An 18,332-nucleotide genomic window follows, 5' to 3' on the forward strand; every position below is an offset into this window, starting at 1 on the left:
GTCTTAACAGGAGAATAACGTGTTTTCTAATTGCTGGAAATATAAATTTTGAAAAAATAAGTATTCACAAGTGATTCCTTTAAGTCTATTTAGTGTCTCAAGAAGCTTGCCTTCCCCCCTCCCTCTTTCATTTCCCTTGACTTCAATCAATTACACATTCTGTGGCAAAAGTTTCTAGAGGATGAAGACGGCGAAGATGAGACGACGGGGGTAACGAATTGCTCTATCACTACTTAGAATCAGAAAACGCCAAAAGACGTAACATGGCTCTTTTTTTTAAAAAAAAAAGCCCCAGTAAATGCGTTACCTCATATCTCAATTCATAATTTCTTCGTGAAAAATTGTAAGCCATTCCACTTTATGAAGCTATTGGCCAGCAAAGCTGTAGAGCACCTCCACAAATGATTCATCAAAAGACACACAGGACTTCGCCAAATGTTTATTTACAGTATATATACATCATTTTGAAACGGTAGTGATGATTCTTTTGTGATCACTATGATATATACTAATGGGTTCCATTACAACTATGGTGGTGTAGGGACTGGACGCATCGCTAAGCCCGTCCAGTCTCAAGAATAGAAAAAGAGAAAGAAAAAGACGCTCGTTAGCTGTGCGCTCACGCACTCACGAGGATTATTCCTTATGAAGCACCACCGAAATTGAATTTTGTTTGGAATGCCCGTCTCTTACCTGTTTCTTTTACCCCAGTGGGATTATTTCTTAAAGTTAAATCTATACATACAACGCTTTACGTGCAAGAGCTTCTGTTTTTTGGTAGATAAAGCAGTGACGTCACCCAACTCGAGTGGGAAAAGGCCCATTGTTCTCGGAAGTATCTCCATTATCACACGTTTCGGTGTCTTTTCTTATCAACATGCATGTCGAAGTGACGGGACGTATATGCATTTCCTTATAGTGGAGCGCTTTTACATGCAATTTTGTTTTTGCGCATGGATACCAAAACGTCATGGAACCCTAGCCATATACATCTTCGCTGTAATAGTGCAGTGTACACTGATTCACAAACAAAGTTACATTTGTTTATGTATGTGAGTGGCAGCTTTACTTTCAATTCCCTCTGCGATTTATGGAACCCGTTCTGGCTCACAAAAGCACGGGCGCTCAAGAAGAATTCTCGATGTACATGTATGTTGTAACCTTCCGCGTAGCAGCTGATAGGTCACGTTATTTTATGAGCCGTCTTTTTTCTCCGGGATAATCCAGTCATCTGTTTTTTTTCTTTTTTTTTTTCTTTTGCTGAAAAAATAAGAAAGCTCACGGCGAGCAAGTCTTCAACGAACATGAGCAATCAAGAGTACAACTGCTATGTTCATAACACATCCTCACCTCCCACCGAAACGTTGCCGAAAAAGATACTTAGTCTCCCATCATACTTCTTCAGATTTAGAAAGATGGAGTATCAAAATTAGTGCTATCATGCTGGTTTTTAGTGTTTTCTGCTTTCTGTCTGGCTTTGTTCTCGAGCACGTGCGCCGCCGCCAGGCGTCGAGCTCATTGCTCTTACCTGTGATTATTTTCTAGCTCTGTGATTTGACATTGTGATTACTTTCTAGCTCTTATTTATCACTCTGTGAACTGGCGAAGACTAGTCAATATCAAAATGAGAGCCACCAGCTTCCAAAACTGCATAGTGTCACTGCTTTGCAAATAACGCGTTCCGTATACGCTCCCAGACCGAAACAGGTTAAAATAGCAGGAGCGCGTATGACGTCACTCCCCGTGGCTTCTTCAAGCCATTTTTTCTCGAAGCTCGCCTCTTCCCCGTCTATCTATAGTGATGATGGGTTGTATGTGTATTTATGCAGCTGGAAGTTAGCCTTAATGGGCGTCTGTTGTCTCAACTGTAGGCCAGAGAATTAGCCTGTGCAGTACAACTGCTAGCCTAGGCTCTTGAACGGGCACCACGCACTAGTGATACACAATCGCACGCCGCAGTATACCATGCTCATCCAAATCAAAACGGCCAAAGATCCCTGGGAAGTGGGTTCCACAGCGGCAGCTTTCGCCCCACGCGCTCAGAGCTCCGCTGCGTTAACACACACGGCCACCGATCCTACTTTCGTGCTCCTCCACGAAACATCGCTTCTAACAAACTCTTCCCGCCGCACAACAAGTGGTGATTCATGGTTGTGCATACGGACAGGGTGTCACTACTGGTAGATTCTACGGTTCTACTCGCCAGATATGGAGAGCGCTGCAACCGGAGCGTCTGCGGGCGACTGTGCGTGGTTTTCCTTCCTTTGCTATGTTTCGTCAATGCTAGGATTGCCACAATGGATTCTCGAGTTGCAAACCACAGCGGAAAGATCGGTGCCGGCGCAAACTCTGGCCATCACCGAATGTACATTTAGGGGGTAGATGCTAACTTGCAAAATTTCGAAACGTAGCTCTCTTGCTGCGAAAGATGGGGCCGACAAATTGGCCAGGGTCACTGGCGAGCGTGTGCGCAGTTAGCCATGGTTGTAACTTGTGGCCCCCTCTCCCAATAGACGCAGCGAGCGGATGACGCACTTTGTTTTCTGCTAGCCGCGATTATCGGGAGATGGCGCCATAGTTACATTCATCGCTAAAAGCTATTTGTGACGCTAGTTCCCGTCGCCCCTTCACCTCCCAAGCAATTGCGACGCCAGTGCTCGTAGAATTTTATGCAGAAAGAACATTGCAGTAAAGCCAACTTTTGAAACTACTAGTTTGCAGATTCGGATGCGCAGATAGGAATTCTATTATAATACAAAAAATAAAAAATGACTGACATAAGATTATGCCCATAGAAAGTTAACATCATTGGGAATAATAGATAAATAATTAATATAAATAAAAATGACCTTGCTTTCGGGCTCAAAATATCGCTAATTGTTATGATATATAAAATATATATAAGATATTTCGCGAAAATAGATTTGACTAAAATGGTGTCACTCAATAGCACGTACATGTGTAGGACTACTGGTGTGTACCATACTTCGTTTCACCCAAAGTCCGAGCGCAACGGACGCTACGAGAGGACTGGGCCAATCAATCAGAAACAAAAGCGCAATGCCACGGTGCACTTTCTGCACCTAAGTGGATCACCTTCGATTCACTCCGTGACGTTGCACCTTTGTCGCAGCTTGATCGGCCCTGTCGTTTCGTAGCGCCTGATGCGCTCGGACGTAAGGTGAAATGGAGTATGGTTACACTTCGTTTCAGCTTAAGCCCAGATGCAGCCGACGCTTAGAAGTAATGGGACCAATCAGACACCGTCAAAAGCGCAAGTCACTATACTTCGTTTCACCTTACGTCCGAGCACGGACGATGTTATGAGCCGGAGGGCCAATCAAACAGCGCAAAAAGCGCAATGTCATGGCGTGCTCTCTGCGCTTGACAGGACTAGCCGGCGGAGCAGCACGCACAGAGAGACGACGGCGATTACCGGCTGGTCCTATCAAGAGCAGAGAGCACGCCATGACGTTGTCCCTGTTTGGCTGTTCGATTGGCCCTTCGGCTCTTAATATCAGCCGCGCTCGGACCTAAGCTGAAACAAAGTATAGGTCCTTACTGTTTGTGAGTGGTTCAGAGATGATCGAACACGTACCTAAACGTGAAAAACACCATGACGGTGCTCTTTTGACGCTGTCTGATTGACCCATCAGTTCGTAGCATCGGCTGCGCCTGGGCCTAAGGTGAAAGGAAGTATAGCAAGGAACATTTTAGATGAATGCTAAGATACAACGCACCAAACATGTCATCAAAACGCAGAATTTACGACGACTGGTGGTTCTTAAATTATTTAGCACACAGCATATGCCAAATCAGTTTAGTTTAAATGAAAAAGACAGGCTCAAATTTTACAATTATATGAAAAATCTTAATGCCTATTTCCTCTTTTAACTCAATTTTATGTTCAAGTTTACTGTTTCTTTACAAAGCAGAAAGGCAAGATGAAAAAAAAAAAAAAAAAAAGCAGACTGTGATTGCTTTACGAGGTTTTTCCTCCCCACAAGCAACATGAGAATCTATTTTACATTCTAGTTACCCGTACAACATTGATTACATAAAAGCTAAACACACAACGTTAAACAAAAGAAAAATATGAGGTACTACACGAATAATTCTTTCAGGTTGAAGGTCCTATCACAAATAGGCATAAATGAAACTAGAAAAACAATGAACAAATATTCGTTCTGCTCAAACCCATCAAATCCGTGCCAAATATATGCGTACTATGGATAGCATTACGCAACGAAACCTGCAGCATCTGGAGGTCGCAGCCTGTTCTCGAGCGAGGCGGTGACCATGTGTCAACACAATGGCTTGTATATGCGGGCTCATATTGTCGATTGATAAAAACAAAAACAAAAGTTAAATTTTTTCTTACAGACATTTGATATGTTAGAAGAAGTCTATAATTGTGTAATGCTTTGTCATTGGAACTATGCGAATGTGTTTTTTTATGTGTAATGTGTGACCGTTGGGCTCCGGATCGCACATAACTGAGATTTTTTTTATTTATTTATTTCAAAATACTGCCAATCCCCGAAGGGATTATTGCAGGCATTGGTACACAATAAAAAGATACATGTGAGGCACTTAACAACGAATGAACAACACTTCTCGTCATTCAAAACATCCAATAATTACGAAAAAAGTTCATCTTCGACTGCAGTGATAAATGATTCAACAGTGCCGTGACTGAACACGTGTGGATCAAGGCTATTCCAGATTCTAATGGCAGAGGGAAAAAATGAGTGTTTAAAAGTGTTATTATGAAACGAATAGTCAACAAGTGTATGGCTGTGCTTGTGTCTAGTCGGTCTTGTGTTAGACAATTGTACGTACTTGGATGAGTCAATCTTAAAGGCGCCTTGTAAAAGAAGGTAGAGAAATTTTAGACGATTTAATGTTGCGCGGTCAGTAATGGTCTGTAAACCTGCTCTTTTCAGAAGCTCTGTAGGGGAGTCAAAACGACCATACTTATGATAAACAAACCTAATTGCCTTTCTCTGAAGGCTTTCAAGTGTGTTTATGTTTATATTCGTGTGAGGGAACCAAGCAATATTTGCGTATTCAAGCACTGGACGTATAAGGGTTTTATATGCTAGGAGTTTTGTTTCACAAGACGAACCTTTTAAGGTTCTCTTCAGAAGGAATAATTTCGTGAGAGCTTTATTAAATACATATTTAACGTGTGCGTTCCAGTTAAGATCAGATGTTATTAAGACTCCTAGGTACTTATACTCGGTGACTCTATGCAAGGGTTCATCTTTAAGGCTATATTGAAACTGGGAGACATTCTTTTTCTTTCTCGTGAAACTCATGGAGACTGTTTTTTCTTTGTTAATCACCATTTGCCAGTCATCGCACCAGTCGGATATCTTTTTAAGAGATTTGTTTAGTAGGATGTGATCGTCTTGGTTCTTAATTTCTTGATATATGATACAATCGTCAGCGAATAATCTTATGTTAACATCAATGCCATCGGCTATGTCATTTATGAAAAGTAGAAATAAAAATGGAGCTAAAACGGAACCTTGTGGGACGCCGGATACTACTGCAACTGGTCGCGTACTTTGTCCCTCGTGATAAACAAATTGGAAACGATTTTTTAAGTAGTCTTCAATCCATGCAATTATCGGTCCTTCGCCCATAACATGTTTAAGTTTTATTATCAGTTTGTCGTGGGAAACGCGATCAAACGCTTTCGAGAGATCCAAGAACACTGCATCTACCTGACTTCTGTTGTTTATGCCCATCGTGAAATCGTGAAGAATCTCAATTAGCTGTGTAACGGTCGATAGTCCACTTCTAAAACCATGCTGATGTGGGAATAAGATATTGTTATTTTCTACAAATGATGTCATGACTTTGAGAATAATATGCTCGAGAAGTTTGCAGCAGGTGCAAGTAAGTGATATGGGCCTAAAATTTGAGGCTAGAGTTTTATCGCCAGATTTATGTATAGGGATTACTTTCGCAACTTTCCATTCGGCGGGTACCGAAGAAAGGAAGAGAGACTTGTTAAAAATTGACACTAAATACTTGCTAACCCATTCGGCGTATCTTTTAAGAAACATATTCGGAATTTCGTCAGGACCGTTACCTTTTTTGGTGTCTAAATTGAGTAAAAGTGCAAATATGCCTGGTTCCGTAACTATTAGGCTTCCAAGTTCTTCAGCAGTGTTGCATTGTGCTAAAGTTAAACCGTCATTACCATCATCAGCTGTAAATACCGACTTAAAGTAATTGTTAAATTCATCTGCCATTTTTTGTTTCTCTATGGAGCTCATACAATTCATTTGAGACTTTTTAGGGTTAACGTGGTTCCAAAATTTCCGAGGTGACGCTTTCATGAACTCATGGAGGGTCACGTTATAGTACTTATGTTTGGCTTCTTTAATTTTTAATTTAAGAAGTTTAGAGTGCTCTGAAATCTTTGCTTTGTAGTCGGTGTTATCCTGGAGGGAGTGTATTTTTGATGACTTCCTTAGCCGCTTGAGTTTGCGTTTCAGGTGGATAATTTCTCGCGTGATCCATGGGTTGTGCTTTCTTGTTATTTTTTTGTTTTTTTGGGATGAACTGTGTAACACAGTGCGTGATAATTGATTTAAACTCGTTCCATATGTCGTCAATACTGACATCTATCTCGTCACAAAGTTCACGGAAATCATAAAATCTATGAGCAAGGTACGTTAATATACACGCGTCATCGGCACTGTTGAAATCAAGTACAGTTTTGATGGTACCATATGAGAACCTAGATGTTCGTATAGGTATGGTGCATATAACTGCTTTATGGTCGGATATGCCCGTTACTACTTCAACATCGACTTGGCTCTGGGGGAAGTGGTCACTAAGAAATACAAGGTCAAGCAGACTGCTGGACGTTCCCTGCACCCGTGTTGGCTCTCTGACGATTTGTGACAGATTAAACGCAAATAAAATGTCTAATATTGCATCAGAGGTAACAGTGCCAAGTTGCAGCGAATCCCAGTTTACCTCAGGTATATTAAAATCGCCAGCCATAATAATCCTTTGATTTTTAATGTGTTGTTGCATGTAATCATATAAGTTGTACAGACACTTGTGGTCGGAGTTTGGAGGCCGATAAACGACACCTACAACAACAGAATAATAATCGAATGACACTTTGCACCATAAAGATTCAACATCTTTCACATCAGGCATATGTCCGTAGGGGATACCTCGTTTTAGAAGTATTGCTACTCCGCCACCTCTAGTCGTTCTGTCTTTTCTCAGAATGATGTAATTTGGTGGGACAATTTCGCTATCAAGTATTAAGGGATGTAACCACGTTTCTGTGATTGTAACTATGTGTGGATTAAATTCTAAGAGAAAGGACTCCAATGAATATGCTTTATTTTGAAGACTCCTTGCATTTATATTTACGACTCTAAGGTTAGATGGCAGAATGTGGCTTTCGGTTAGTTTTCGTCGGGAACATCGTTTTTTTCTACGGGAATTATGTCTTCTTTTGTCTCATCCCACGCATAGAGATGCCCATTTATGCGAACCTTATCATATGTTAAGAAAACCTTTTCTCGCTTATCTCGGTTTGCTTTAGTGCGGTCCCAAAGCTTCTTACGTATTTGCTGTACGTGTCGGGAGAAATCTTCACAGATTGAAAAATCTGTTCCTTTCAGTTTGACGCAGTTTTTCAGTATCTTTGATTTATCTCTACTGTCCAGTAGTTTGAGTATGACTGGACGGATCTTGTTATCAGCCTGTTTCCCGAGGCGGTGAATTCTTTCGATGCCTGCTATTTGTACGTTTAGAATTCTCTCGAGAATTTCACCTACGACCACTCTTTCGAGTGTCTGACTGTTTTCGTTCTCTTGTTCTTTAATTCCGTAGACAATCAGATTCGACCGTCTACTTCAATTTTCTAAGTCGTCTACCTTTCTGGTAATAATTTTAACAGTCGTTTCAAGTTCAGTTATTCTCTCCCGACATGCACTGACGTTCTTTTGAAGCGTACTGAGACTTTCCAGTTTGTGCTCGATCGCAGAAAGTCTGTTATTTGTTATACCCTTTTCATTTTTAATTTCCTGTATGTCCCGGGCGATTTCTTTCAGTTTTTGTAAAATAGCGCCTGTTTCTGGACCAGGGTTGACCTCAACATCGCCGCTCAGCAAAAGTAGCATTCTCAGAGAGAAAAACACATCGCACAACCACAAGTAACAGGACCGTGGGCACGGCAGCAAAATCAAGCAAACATTATTGCTACGGTAGGACTTGCAAAATCGTTTGCTTACCTGGACGAGAAAGACGAATGGGTTGTTAGCCCTCATGTTGGCAGTGCTGCCGTGCCCAATGCCGTGGAGCGTCTCGCTGCGCCGTTTTATAGCCCGAAACGGTGATGTCACAGTCGAAGATAAAAGTTCATCAAAAAACGAACGACTGATTCCAGGTTCGAAGATAAGATGCTTGCTGTCGTCCAGCGTCGGTGCAATTCCTCCGATGACGGAAGGGAACGGCGTGTCGCGGCGCGCAGCATCGGTGCCTGCGTTCAGCTTGTTGACGTTGACCGGCACCAGCACAATGTCAAGCAGGATCTGGACGAGAAAGACGAATGGGTTGTTAGCCCTCATGTTGGCAGTGCTGCCGTGCCCAATGCCGTGGAGCGTCTCGCTGCGCCGTTTTATAGCCCGAAACGGTGATGTCACAGTCGAAGATAAAAGTTCATCAAAAAACGAACGACTGATTCCAGGTTCGAAGATAAGATGCTTGCTGTCGTCCAGCGTCGGTGCAATTCCTCCGATGACGGAAGGGAACGACGTGTCGCGGCGCGCAGCATCGGTGCCTGCGTTCAGCTTGTTGACGTTGACCGGCACCAGCACAATGTCAAGCAGGATCTGGACGAGAAAGAGGACATGCAAGTGATGCATCTTCACATGCCACAGCATTGTCGTCCTCATTGCCGGTCGAAATTTTGCATTTCTTGAACAAGCACTTGACCATAGCAGATTGTGCTCCATGCTTTGGATTGTGCTCCATGCCTCGGAAAGCCACTGTTGTGTGTTGGCAACCGAGGATATCCAGGGATGCCGGTGAACTGGTGCACGCGCGCATGCACGAGACGTTCGACTGCTCTGGCCCCAACCCGGTCGGTTGTGCCCGCTGTATGCTGTAATGTATATATTATGTAAAGATCAAATACACAACATTGGCGACGAAGTGGAGTCAACCTACGGCGGAAGACCTTCTAGAGCGCCGTTCACGGCGCCATGGCAGAAGCAAAGGCATCAGCGGCGCCGGCATTCGGCGGCATCGAAGAGTTCGCACCGAGCACCGGTGCAACATGGCCACTGTACCACGAAAGACTTGAGTTCTACTTTATCGCAAATGAGATCAAGTCAGCCGAGAAGAAGCGTGCAATCCTGTGCACGGTCTGCGGGGCGGCAACGTACGCCATCATTCGTTCACTCTGCTCACCGGCTCTACCTTCCGAGACGAGCTACGACGACATCGTCTCGCGACTGGCGGCCCACTTCAACCCGAGGCCGTCCGCCATTGTTCAGCGTTTCCAGTTCGGGAAGCGCGACCAGCGTCAAGGAGAAAGTATCGCCGACTACATCGCCGAGCTTCGTCGGCTGTCGGAGCACTGCGCTTTCGGGCCAACGTTGGACGACATGCTCCGAGACAGGTTAGTCTGCGGCCTCCGGGAAGAGTCCCTTCAGCGACGGCTTCTCTCCTAGCCAGAACTAACCTTCGCGGTGGCCAAAGAGAAGGCGATAGCAGCAGAGTACGCCCACCACCAGACAGAAAAGATCAGGGGGGCGTCCGCAGAGAGCAGCGATGTGTGTCGTGTTGGTAAGCAAATGGCTCCGAGAGCTAAGCCTAATGCCGAGGCAGCAAGAGGAAGGACTGCGTCGAAGTCACAGCAAGACGCTGGCAAGTGTTTTCGCTGTGGAGGGTCACACGCACCCGACGAGTGTCGTTTTCGACACGCACAGTGCCACTTTTGCAAGCAGCGGGGCCATATCGTGAAAGTTTGTCGACGAAAAGCGAAACAGTCCTCACCGACGCCTAGGCCTACAGGTGGCAGCCGCCAGAACGGCCGGAGGCGCGACAGTGAAACAGCGGATGTTTTCGGCATCTTCCAAATGACTGCCGAGGAACCTGCTATCCGCGTGGTCGTAGAAGTGAACGGGAACCCTCTCGAGATGGAAGTCGACTCAGGAGCGGTGTGCTCCGTGATCAACGAGAGAACTATGCGTCAGCTGCGGTTGTCCAAGCACAAGCTGCGACCGTGTGAACTACGTCTTCGCACGTACAACCAGCAGGAATTGAAGGTGCTAGGCTCCGTGATGGTCCAAGTCACCTATAAAGGGCGTAAAAAACGACCGCGTCTCGTCGTGATCAAGGGAGCAGGCGTAGGCTTGCTTGGCCGAGACTGGTTCAAGGCTCTTGGGATTGAGCTGAGAGTCAATGAGCTGGAAGAAGCAACGAGCAATCAGAGCCCGTCCAGCGCAGCAGTGCTGAGTCGTCACGCCGACGTTTTTCAACCAGGTCTAGGCAAGAGCAAGGGACCACCAGTTCGAATCGAAGTGGAACCGACTGCCCAGCCCAAGTTTTTCAAACCGCGTCCAGTTCCCTTTGCCTTACTACCAAAAGTGGATGAAGCCTTGGACAAGCTCATCAGGCAAGGCATTTTGGAACCGGTCCGACATTCCAGTTGGGCGACTCCAATAGTACCTGTGGTAAAAAAGTGAAAGCCGTTTACAAATCCCTGCAACGCCGAATTGGAGCGCAGCTCTTGAGGAGGAGTGAAGGGTACTGAGGGGAGGGTAGACCCCTCCTCCTCCTCCTCCCCTCATTCTTTAATATGCTCCGGGGGGGGGGGTCACGTGACCTCGGGGGGGGGTGTCACGTGACTTCGGGGAGGGGGGTCACGTGACCTCGGGGAGGCGTGACCTGGGGGTCACGTGACCTTGGGTGTCACATGGGGGTCACCTCAAGGTCAGGTAACCCCCAAGGTGACCTCAGGGGGTCACGTGACCGGTCACGTGACCGGTCACGTGACCTGGGGGTCACGTGGGGGTCACCTTGGGGTCACGTGACCTTGAGATGACCTTGGGAGGGGTCACGTGACCTTGGGGGTCACGTGACCTTCAAAGGGTCACGTGGGGTCATCTTGGGGCCACGTGACCTTGATATGACCTTGGGAGGGGTCACGTGACCTCGAGGGGTCACGTGACCTTGGGGGTCACGTGACCTTGGGGGTCACGTGATCCCAAGATGACCCCACGTCACCCCCAAGGTCACGTGCCCTGGGGGGTCACGTGACCTTGAGATGACCTTGGGAGGGGTCACGTGACCTGGAGGGGTCACGTGACCTTGGGGGTCACGTGACCTTGGGATGACCTTGGTTACGCCGACGCCGACGGCGACGGCGACGGCGACGGCGACGGCGACGGCGACGGCGACGCCGACGCCGCTCAAGCCGGGAACGGGCCCCTAAGAGCTGCGCTCTAAAAAGGATGGCACAGTGCGAATCTGTGGCGACTAGAAGAGTACGGTAAACCCTGTGGTCCGTTGGGAAAGCTACCCCCTACCCACACCTGAGGAACTTTTCGCGAAGCTGGCAGGCTGTGCAAGGTTTTCCAAGCTTGATTTAGACCAAGCGTACCTGCAGCTGACAGTTGACAGTGAGACAGCTGACCTTCTCACCATCACCACACACCGTGGACTTTTCCGTGTCACGCGCCTACAGTTCGGAGTAGCTGTTGCAGTCGCTATTTTTCAGAGGTACATGGAAGAGCTGCTGCAAGGGCTGGTAGGGGTGCAAGTTTTTCTCGATGACATCCTGGTAGGCGGTAAAGATGAAGCCGAGCACAACACCCGTCTGCAAGCTGTGCTTCAAAGAATTCAAGACGACGGTGTCCAGCTAAAAAGGGACAAGTGCGTTTTTGGAGTGGATGAAGTTGTATTCCTAGGATACGAGGTCAGCAAGGCAGGAATACAGCCGACAGACGACAAGGTCAAAGCTATCCATGGGGCACCCGAGCCAAAATGCAAGAAGGAGTTGCAAGCGTTCCTAGGGGCACTCAACTTCTACAACAGGTTCCTACGGGGAGCGGCACACACTTTGGAGTCCTTGTACCGGCTGCTCGACAACGGCCATAAGTGGAGATGGACTACGCAGGAAGCAGAGGCTTTTCTGCGGGCCAAGCAGCTACTGCAGTCTTCGGACGTCCTTGCCCATTACAGTGTCCACCAGCCACTAGTCATGACATGTGATGCCACTCCGTACGGACTTGGGGTGGTACTCAGCCACGTTGATAGCGAAGGCCGGGAGGTACCGGTAGCCTATGGCTCTTGAACTATGACAGCTGCCGAAAGGAACTACGTAAGACAGACCGGGAAGCTCTGGCGATAGGTTTTGGAATACGAAAGTTCCACAAGTTCATCTACGGTCGGCATTTTCGGATCGTGACCGATCACAAACCTCTACAGGGACTCTTGCATCACGCAAAACCGATGCCTCAAGTGCTATCGCCGAGGATGTTGCGATGGTCGTTAATGTTGTCGGCTTACGACTACGAGCTGGAGTACAGGCCTGCTCATCAGCTCAGGAACGCGGATGCACTGAGTCGACTGCCTCTAACAGTGGAAGACAGCTCAACTGACGAGAAACTTTTTGAAGTCCGGATGCTGGAGACTGCGCCGGAGATTCCGTGGGATGCCCAGAAGATTGCCCGATGCACCCGGAACGACCCAACCTTGTCCAGAGTTCGACATTGGACCGGGGGTTGGATGGCCTCAAGGCAGGCTGCCGGACGAGTTCAAGCCATTTGTTCGACGGCAGCACGAGTTGTCGGAGTATCGGGGATGCCTGCTGTGGGGATGTAGAGTCATCATTCCAGAGCAAGCGAGAGACCAGGTTTTGGAGCTGCTGCATACCACGCATCCCGGGATCGTCCGCATGAAAGCGCTTGCCAGGCACAGTTTGGTGGCCGGGTATCGACCAAGATATCGAAAGGAAGGTCCGAACCTGCCTGCCCTGCCAGGAGACAAGGCCGCAACCTGCACGTGCAAGACTGCATCCGTGGGAATTTGCCAGAAACCCATGGTCCCGAATCCACATCGATTTTGCAGGACCCTTCCAAGGAAAGGTTTTTCTTTTGGTGGTGGATGCGCATTCGAAATGGCTGGAAGTCATCCAGATAGCATCCATGTCGTCAGCAGCAGTGTGTCAAAGGCTGCGAGTGCTGTTTGCAACACACGGTGTTCCCGACACTATAGTCTCGGACAATGGGACAGCGTTCGTCTCACAAGAATTTGAAGAATTTTTGCAGAGAAACCAGATCCGGCACGTTAAGGTGGCGCCATATCATCCATCGTCAAATGGCCAAGTGGAGCGCATGGTCCAAGAAACTAAACAAGTCCTCAGTCGCATGGAAGGAGGCGACATGGCCACCAAGTTGGCCCGATTTCTTTTGAGTCAGCATATTCTCCCGCACTCAACGACCGGAAAGAGTCCGGCGGAATTGTTGATGGGTCGGAGACTCCGTACTGCACTGGACCGGCTTCACCCAGACCTACAAGCAGAGATGGTGGACAAGCAAGAGGAACAAGCGCTGCGGGGAAGACAAGGTGTACGCGAATTCGAGCCGCGAGAACCGGTCTTCATCCGCAATTATTTAGCAGGCCCCAAGTGGCTACCCGGTATCATCACTGAGATCACCGGTCCGGTGTCTTACAAGGTTCGCACCATCGACGGTCGTTTCTGGAAGCGGCACGTGGACCAAATCCGGAGACGGGAGTGGAGCACATACCTGGACGAGGAGGAGCCTACGACAGAGCTGTCACCTCAGCAGCTCTCCTTACCAAGCGAGCCATCGCTTAGGAATGAATCGGTGGAAGAGTGCCCACCATCTACGAGTCAAGCGGACTTCCCTGAGGAGTCAACCCCAGTGGCAACACCTCCAGCTTCCCCACAACGTTCACCTGCTTCACCCTATGAACCGAGGCACCAAACAGTGTTGCCAACTTCAGCGCCTGCGCAAGAACAGTCAAATCGTCCCCAGCGACAACGGCGACGCCCCACTACCTAAAGGACTATGTGACCTAGGGGGGAGGGATGTTGTGTGTTGGCAACCGAGGATATCCAGGGATGCCGGTGAACTGGTGCACGCGCGCATGCACGAGACGTTCGACTGCTCTGGCCCCAACCCGGTCGGTTGTGCCCGCTGTATGCTGTAATGTATATATTATGTAAAGATTAAATACACAACAGCCACCCAGCCATCTCTTCAAACGGCTGCAACGATATTTAAACATGCGCTTTTTATTGCACTCCCTGACTTTTTAGTGGTTCGGGAGACACGGGGAACACAAACAAAATCGCAAAATAATAGTGTTTTATATTTTAATTTTACAAAACGCGGAACAATTGGACGTAAGGCGTGGTGTTAATCGCGCGTTGATGATGACCTTGAGTAACCTCACTTCCTCATTGGCCAGAGCCATCAAACGTTTCCCTCTGAGACTCTGCACAATATGTATGAGTTTGAAAAATATACAAACAACTAAAAAAGCACCTAGTTGACGCGCACCGCCGGGGAGCGGCGCCACGGTCCCACCATTGCAGGCTCCGGATACGTGATGAAGAGTTCTTTTTTTTTTTTTTTTTTTTGCTTGATTTTGACATTGCATTGTGCTCATGACTCCTGGTATGATCCGAATTTTGTGAAAAAAAAATGTTTTTCTTCGTGGGACTATGTTGTCTAAGGTCAGCCTTAATGCAAGTTGCAGACCAGTCAAAAATTGCTGGAGGAGCTCTCTCTTCTAGTGACGCGCGCTTCAGTCTGTTGGCGGGCGTTAATCAGCCACTTGCTGTAGAGTACGCGCACTCAGTCCTTCACTTGTTTGTTGAAGCACATGTACAGCTGCTGAAGCTGAGAAGTCATGCCGCTTGGGATGGCCGTCGCACCGCGCTTTTCGTTCGTGCGGCATTTGAGCTCCCCAAGCAGCGGCGTAGACTTACCATTTTCCCGGGGGGGGGGGGGGGGGGGGGGGGGGGGGGGGGGAAAGCTGATAAAATTTTTTGTGGGGGGGGGGGGGGGGAGGGATTTTTCCGTGCGTTTTTTTTTTTTTCACCGGCAATTATCAGTCGTTTTTTTTAGGGTGTACATTTTACAGCGTATGTATATCTTCTTCAGCTATCATTGTAACAGCAGTGCTCTTGATCCATTACTTTTTCTCATTTTTATTAACGACTTGACAACTAATATTTTCTCACGCATGTGGCCCTTCGCGGACGACTGAATCATCTATCACTTCATTGGGCGCGTTAAGTTATGACTCCACGACCTCGGTTCGGGTAACTACGTCGGAGTCGCTACTAAACGGACTTTTTGAACAGCTCCGGAGGGAGTAGGCGCCCTATATATGATCTTCCGGTTGTTTTATTTATCTTTTTTTTTTTTCTGGTGGGACCTCGCAAAATGGCAGGCTGCTGTGGAAGCAGACCAAGCGGACGTAAAAGTGAACGATGCCGCATTACCTTCTCGCCAGAACTGGAGATTGAAGCTAACGAAAGCACGGTGGGATTCCATTTCCCATGTATTTTGTCAATAAAGGCAACGTGGGCGTTATTTTGTTTACATGCCACTGCTAGACGCTCGTTACATGGCACGTAAACAGCGTCTCGGTAAGGATCATGGCCCGGGGAGGGGGGCTCTGCCCTCCCCCCGGATCTCACCGGGGGGGGGGGGGGGGGGGCACGAGCCCCGATGCCCCTCCCCCCCCCCTCCCCCCCCCCCCCCCCCCCCCGCAGTCTACGCCTATGTCCCCAAGTATGGATCATGTCACCGGCACTGGCAAGAAAGAACTTCTCAAGTTGTGCAATTTAAGACGAGATGTGTTGTGCAGGAAGGCTACGCTGCCATCTTCTAATAGCGATGGCAGTGGGACCGAATGGATGGGAGCGTCGGGAGCATTACTTCGGTTTTAGCGTGCGACGTTTGTTGGAAAGCATTTGGTTGAAAATAAGAGCTGCGACAGGCTGAGTGACTGACTCAAGCCTCGTTATCCCCCTCCCCCCCCACCCCCAACCCGGAACGTTCCTCCAGGTATTAACCCACGAACGTTACACGTGGAAACGCAAGGACTTTGCTCTTTGCGATACATTTTTCTCTTTTTCGGTTTCCTCTATATATTCGATGGTAACGCGCATTCCATTTTCGCTACCTGTAAGTTTCCCTGAAAAAATGTGCGCGTTAAGACCCATTCACACTCTTGGGACCGAGTAAGACCGAGAGACACCAGACCGGTTTTTAAGCCTTTTGCGACACCTTGGGACTAACTCCGCTGCAGCGCATCCGGTCCTAAGACGGCAAGAGGCTTAAAAACCGGCCTGGTCTCTCTCGGTCTCAGTCCGTTGCATATGTGTGAACACGCTTTAGAATCGTGTAGTTACGGTAGTCTGCCGGCACAAGTAATGAAAACACTTCGATCGACACACAACGCCAATCACTTTTTTTTTGCAAGTTTGCATTACAGCACAACAATAACCACAGATATAGAGGCAGGCATGCGCTTATTCAAAACCTGGGATGCAGATGCCGAAAAAAGTAGATTGTCGTTGCTTGCCGAAGGGTCCGCTGGCTGGAAAAGTAGTGTTGGAATCATGTGCCTCGTTGACACAATACACTTATCAACAATTTCGAGGGCACGAAGGCACTTGCCCCGACCCTGAAATTCATAGGCCCCAGGAAGTAGGTCGCAGTTGCTTCCCGAAGACTCGGCTGGTTGGAAAACAAGAGATGTAATTATTCACCTCGTGGACACAACGCAGCTATCATCAATTTTGAGTGCGGGCATGCGCATTTGCCTAACCTGAAATGCAGATGCCCCAGGAAGTATGTCGTCGTAGCTTCCCGGAGGATTGGCTGGCTGGACGACAAGAGTTGGAATTATTCACGCGCCACCTCTTAGCAGTACAGATCATACCAGGCAGTCAAAAAATGGGTATATCACAACTTCAAGACGGGCTGACGGAGCCTCACGCCGTGCTGCATCTGCATGCTGTGGAAACAAAAGTTGGCTTTTCAGCGATCGTTGCTTCGTCAATAACATGCAGTTACTATTAATTTCAAGGGCAGGCATGCGCTTTTTCGTAACCTCAGATGCAGATCCTCCAGGAAGTACGTCGTCATGGCTTGCCAAAGGTTGGGTTGGCTGAAAAACAAAAGTTGAAATCATTCATGTGCCACCTCTTGGCAGTACAGATCAGAGCTGGCAGTCAAAAAAAGGGCCTACCACAACTTCAACACGAGCAGATGGTGTCCCACGCCGTTTTGCATCTGGTGCTAGGAAAACAAGTGTTGTTTCTTCAGGGATCGTTGCCTCGTCGACAGGATGCAGTTATCATCGATTTCGAGGGGAGATATGCGCATTTTCCTAAACTCTGATGCAGATATGCCAGTAAGCACGTCGATGTGGCTTGCCGAAGGCTCGGCTGGTTGAAAAACAAGAGTTGGTATCATTTACGAGCCACCTCCTGGCGGTACAGATTATAACTGGCCGTTTAAAAACGCGCATACCACAACTTCAAGACGGGCAGACGGTGTCTCACTCCGTGCTGCACCTGTGTGCTGCAAAAACAAGAGTTGTCTTTTCAGTGATCGTAAACTCGTCGACAACATGCAGTTATCATCAATTTTGAGGGCATGCATGCGCATTTTTTAAAGCTGAGATGCAGGTGCTCTAGGAAGTATGTAGTCATGGCTTGGCGGAGGCTACAGTGGCTGGAAAACTGAGTTGGAATCATTCACGTACCACCTCTTGGAAGTATAGACCATAGCTGCGAGCCAGAAAATAGGCATAGCACAGCTCCGAGACGAGCAGAGGGTGAGTCGCCTCCTGTTGCAGCTGTGTGATGGGGAAACAAGAGCTGTTTTTTCAGTGATCATTGCCTCGTCGACAAGATGCAGCTATAAAAAAGTTCTAAGGCGGGCATGCGCTATTTTCCAACCTGAGATGCAGTTGCCCCGGAAAGCCTGTCGTCGTCACTTGCCGCAAGCTCGGGCGATTGAAAAACACGAAACGCAATAATTTAATTACCTCAGCGACTGCAACATGACATGAATAGATCAAGGATATTTGAAAAGGAATGAGGTGGTGCATGTGGGACAGGTGTTCATAACTTGGATCAAGGCAGTGACGAGCAGTGAACACTCTTGCCGATTTACGGGGCTCACTCACTGTCGACGCAAATCGCCGTCCGCAGGGAATCGGTGTAAAAAGAACATATTGCAGCCGCATTTTTTTCTGTTGTATGTTGTGCTCGGAGCAGGAGAGCG

The 18,332-nt window shown here is 47.8% G+C and overlaps 1 pseudogene; it reads right to left on the reverse strand.

Moving 5' to 3' along the window:
- Window positions 1-7,410: 7,410 nt before the first annotated feature.
- LOC121834643 lies at window positions 7,411-8,939 on the reverse strand (annotated as a pseudogene).
- Between the last annotated feature and the right edge of the window lie 9,393 nt (window positions 8,940-18,332).

The sequence above is a fragment of the Ixodes scapularis genome, unplaced genomic scaffold, assembly GCF_016920785.2.
Source record: "Ixodes scapularis isolate PalLabHiFi unplaced genomic scaffold, ASM1692078v2 ptg002085l_1__unscaffolded, whole genome shotgun sequence".
NCBI classification, from domain to species: Eukaryota; Metazoa; Arthropoda; class Arachnida; order Ixodida; family Ixodidae; genus Ixodes; species Ixodes scapularis.